The sequence below is a fragment of the Tupaia chinensis genome, unplaced genomic scaffold (genome assembly GCF_000334495.1).
Source record: "Tupaia chinensis unplaced genomic scaffold, TupChi_1.0 Scaffold000638_1, whole genome shotgun sequence".
Taxonomy (NCBI): Eukaryota; Metazoa; Chordata; class Mammalia; order Scandentia; family Tupaiidae; genus Tupaia; species Tupaia belangeri.
In genome coordinates this window covers 336831-342106 of record NW_006160159.1, presented here as the reverse complement: position 1 = coordinate 342106, position 5276 = coordinate 336831, and the positions used below count along the sequence as shown (strand labels likewise).

Sequence of the window (5276 nt, the reverse complement as noted above, 5' to 3'; positions counted from 1 at the left end):
ACCCTAGCCTAGTTAAAAAGGCTACATAAGCCATAATTCTAGACCCTTCTTTTGAGATTTACTCATTTCTCTGGATATCGCATACTAAAAAGAAAAAAAAAAAAACTGTCAACTCAGAATTCTATACCCAGCAAAAAAATCACTCCTACTTAAAGCTAGATTGAAAATCTTTTTCCAAATGATGGCCTACTCAACATGGTTCTAGTAGAGTTGAATTGCAAGATATAAAAGGCCATGTTCTTACTTCTCAACACTGACTGTTTTAAGTATTTTCTATTAAATACAACACTTCAGTGATTATCTATGTATAATATACGTGTGTGGTTTTGTGTAAAGGTATTGGAAAAATAAATTTCTGAACAGGTATTTGTGACTTAGAAAGTGAGGAATATTAATTTTAATAAATAAGGTCACATTGGTCTTTAAATAGTGTTTGTTTATTGCCTGTGTATGAGAGTATTTGTGTCATTACATTAATCTTGGCAATAATTAAATCATTGTCAAATTTCTTTGCACATTTAAATTTTCACTAGAAACATTTTTCTCATAAAATATAAAGAAACAGCATGATTTTATACTAAAATAGTGATCTGTAAAAAGAAATACGAAGTCAGGGCTGGCACATGACATGCTGGTTAAGGGCATTGTACTCTGACATTGCCAACTGTGGTTTGAGTCCGGGACCTGGTGGCTTGCTTTCTCACTTTCCTTCTCTCCCTCTCTCTTGCTCTTTCTCTCTCTGGTCAAATAAAAATAGATAAATATATAAATAAAGCTAAATAAAATAATTCTTTTTTAAGAAATGAAAAGTGGAAGAAATGGTAAGATATTTTCTCAATTTTATTTGTAGAAAATGTAGTAATACCAAAAATAGTAATATTTTTCTGGGATATTTATACAATAGGCAGAATTAAAATCTGTAATAGCAATTATGCAAGTGATGGGAGAGATGAAAAACTATATTTTAAAGTTCATTGTATAGGCCGTTGGAGCCATTCTTTCTCTGCTCAGCCCGCATCTAGTTCTCAGGAGTGTATTTTTATGTTTTTCTTTACCAAGAAAAAAGAGGACAAAGTTCACAGTATATGAAGTGCTATTACAGATGTGTATATTAATATGTTTATGTATAAATCCATATTTTATATAGTTAGTACATATAAACAGCACACATACATCTACTTATATTCAAGTCTATTAGACACTTATTATTTTTTCTGTCAGGTAGGCCATTAATTTCCTGAAAGATGTGTAATAAACTCTATGTTGATACAGTGTCTTATTGAGGCCATCAGTTACATAGTGGTTAAGCCACCAGACTCCCACATGGTCAATCACAGTTTGAACCCTGAACCTGGCAGCTTGCTTTCTCACTTTCCTTCTCTCTCTCTTTCTCTCTCTCTCTCTCTGTCCTTCTCTCTTTGGTGAGCACATATGCCCTATAGTAAATTAAAAATTAGGGAACCAGCAGTTAGCATAATGGCTATGTCGCTGGACTCCCATGTAGTCAACTGAGGTTCACATCCCGGACCTGGTGGCTTAAAACTCACGCAGGGCGTATGTGCGTGTGTGCCCAAGATCCCGAGAGGAGAATGGAGGAGAAGGTATTGCGGCGTGACCATCCCCCCTGGGGGGTGATTTCTCTCTTTCTGTCTCTATGTCTCTCTCTGTCTGTCTGGCGAGTGCACATGCCCAATAGCAAAAACCTCTAAAAAAATTAATAATTATAATAAATAAAATTATATAAATAATTCTTTTTAAAAAGACATCTTATTATTCTCATACAATGTATCATATTTTCTTTTTTCTCTCTTCATCATCTTCCATTATATAAAGAGAGTTTTCTGCATGAATGTTACACCTGCTATTTTATTCTTTACCTGGTTATACCTCACATTTTTTAAAAAATCACACATACTTTTTATTTTACAAATTATTTCCTTAAGATTACTGATTTCCCTTAAATAAATAACTTTCATACATAATATCCTTCTCTTTTGTATTTCTCTATTCTCTTAGGTTTTTTCCTAAAGTTTAATTTTGTGGTTTAATTACTATGGTTACGTTATTTTTATATATTTAAAACTAGTCCTTCCTTTAACAACAATAAACTTAACTAAATTAGTTACACGCCATTCATTACCTTAGCTATTGTTTCTTTTAGGAATACTTTTTGTAAATTTTTTCATAGTATGAGTGCAGAAAGTCTTATATAAATTGTCTTTCAGGATGAATAATATTTGCTTTTTTATAGTATTTGTGAATATAAAATTTTAGATTATAAATAATTTTGCTACAACAGTTTCAAAATTTTTCAATATCTTCTTTATATTGCTGTTGTTGAAGATTAAGTTTAAATATATTTATCTTTCTGGTCAATTTAATAATCCACTAAGGGAATGCTAACATTTTGGGGAAGGGAGAAATAATCTTCAAATTTCAATATAAAAGATCTGGTTGTGTTTGTTTTCTTCCTTTCTTTTTACCTTTTCTCTCTCTTCCTCTCTCTCTCTTTTTAAGATATCCTCTATAACAGAATACAGGCTATGAGTCCTTTATATCTGACATTTTTATCTTTTTTTGATAATTTTCTGATTTTGTTACTTCATATCTTTTATGATTATATTACTACTGATTTTTAAAAAACAGATATTTATTATTTTTTATTTATCTGTTGTGATTTTCAAGCTTCTACATCTGGAATCCGAACAATACTCTGCCACATGGGAATACAGCACCTTAGCCACCATGCCACCTGCTAGCCCCACAAAGAATTATATTTTAATTACATAAAATTACCATCAGGTTATATATGTAAGGTATTATATGACACATGAATGAATTTTGTGTTTAGACATGGGTCTCATTCCCAAAAATCTCATTATGTATGTGTAAATATTCTGAAATACAAAAAATTTCAAAACCCTAAATGCTACTGGTCCCAACATTCTGGTTCAAAGCATTTCAGATAAGGAATTCTCAGCCTGTAAAGGAAAATTAGCAATTTAAAGAGCATATTAGGGATATTGTTAACTGCATACTACAGTGAAATATAAAACCTTAAAAAAGCTTAAGAATTTATGTAAGGATGGAGACATATTTATTAAATAAATATTATCAAATATAGAGAAAAATTCAACTTCTGTGTTTGGTACAATTAAAACCTTAAGAAATGTTTATTTTTATATCAACCAAATGCCAGTGTATGCTGGGATTCTTTTTTTAATTTTAAATTTATTTATTTTGCATTCATACACTGTATATCATTGCAGCATACAAAATGAATTTTCTCATCCAGAATACACTGTATATTGGCTTAATCAAAGATATTGCCATAAATGTTATTATATGTTTTACTTCTATTTTTCTGCTTGATTTTTCTCCTTTTTACTTTGCCATTTATTATGCTGTTATTTCATATTGTTCATTATTTTATTTTTCTGAAACTTTAGTTATACATACTGCCATTTATATTTATAGATTCTTAAGACTTTCCTTTTTCACACAGCTGAATTTCTTCTTTTTTTATTTTTTATTTATTCATTCATTTATTTTTTAATTTGACCAGAGAGAGACAGAGGGTGAAAGTGAGAGAGAGAGGAAGTGAGAAAGCAAGCCACCAGATTCAGGACTCGAACCCTGGTCGGCCATGTGGGAGTGTCCAGTGCCTTAACCACCACACCACCTGCTGGTCCCCAGTGAGTTTCTTCTTGATTGTTTTTGAGTAAATTCCTTGACTTCTATTTAAGCTCATATGTTTGACCAATTGTCTATATATTTGATTATTCAACTATCTATTAGGTACTTCATTTCAGTCTTTTAACATTCAGATCTCTGGTTGTGTCATCCTTAAAGCTACCAAGTGCTGCTTTATGCTTTTCCTTGACACTGTTATAAATTTCTGTCCTTCTTGCACCATTAACGTGGTCTTCTCTGCAGTAGGTTACTTAGTGTGTTACTGTACTTTTCTAGTTTGTGATCCTGAGATTTTTTTTTTTTTTTTGGAGAGGTTTTTGCTATAGGGCGCATGTGCTCACCAGACAGAGAGAGACAGAGAGATAGAAAGCGAGAAATCACTCCCCAGGGGGGATGACCACACCGCAATCCCTTCTCCTCCATTTTCCTCTTGGGATCTTGGGCACGCACGCACATGCGCAAGGCGTGAGAGTTTAAGCCACCAGGTCCGGGACTCGAACCACAGTTGACTACCTGGGAGTCCAGCGACATAGCCATTACACTAACTGCTGGTCCCTGACTCTGAGATGTTTTACTAACTCACTTTCTGACTGCATGCTACCCTGGAAGTCTTAGCTATGTGATTGTGGTATCAAATTTGGGATGTGGGTAAGATGGTCAGAATCTAAGCCTCAGATTTACCCTTTCTAGGTGATTGAAGTGGATAAATGGAGATGGAGACACTCACAAAGGTCTATTGTCATAATCTGAGTTTTACCCTTTCCTTTGATATTCCACTATGTGACTGGATTCTTCCAGGAGCTTCCCAGTGGAATTGCTCCACCGGCATGCCTTCAGAAGATGGCCTTCTAGGGGTTGTAGTTATCTAACACATGGTGCAGGAGGATTGTCTGGAGGAGGCACTCAAAGGCTGGCCTCTGAACATGTTTCAGTGGCATCTTCATTGGGAAATGATGTCATTATGTATCTTCAGCATTTCTACAGTGCCAGGACTGTATGTCCTATAAAAGTATAGAACTAACACTCACACACTCAGGGGAAGAGGAAAGGTTACAACCAGGAAGCTCTTCCCCAGATTATCTGTTGTTTATGAACTATCAACTTCCTGTAGGATGGCATCACTGCTTACAGTGCACTGGAATTCTCACACTAGTATGTAACTTGCATGTTAATGACTATTTCATGTAAATATTTCTGGAAAGTCTGCTTTTGGGAGTTTAATACTTTTACACTCTCTTAATTTTAGTCTCTTTCTTCATTTTCAAGAGAAAAGGACAAATGAAAAAAGATCATTCCTGGGACTTTTTCTAAACTCACACATATGCACACATGCACACACACACACTGCTATAAATATCATTGCTTTAGTGAACAATTTGTGCTGTAAAGCCTAGGTGGTAAACCACTAGTGTTTTGCTAGAAGAAAACCATACATAGGTCCAGTTGTCCTGAAGCAGATGTAGAGGAACTGTCACACAAAACCAGAGATCATGTGTGATGACATGTTCATATCCTGGGTCTACCCGAACACACCAAGCACTCCTGCAAGCACACTTGTCTTCCTGGCTGCTGCAGGGCTGGGA

General features: G+C 34.3%; 1 pseudogene; it reads right to left on the bottom strand.

Annotated features, from left to right (window-relative positions):
- Positions 1-4522, bottom strand: part of LOC102482892 (density-regulated protein pseudogene) — a 31202-nt pseudogene extending 26680 nt beyond the window's left edge.
- Between the last annotated feature and the right edge of the window lie 754 nt (positions 4523-5276).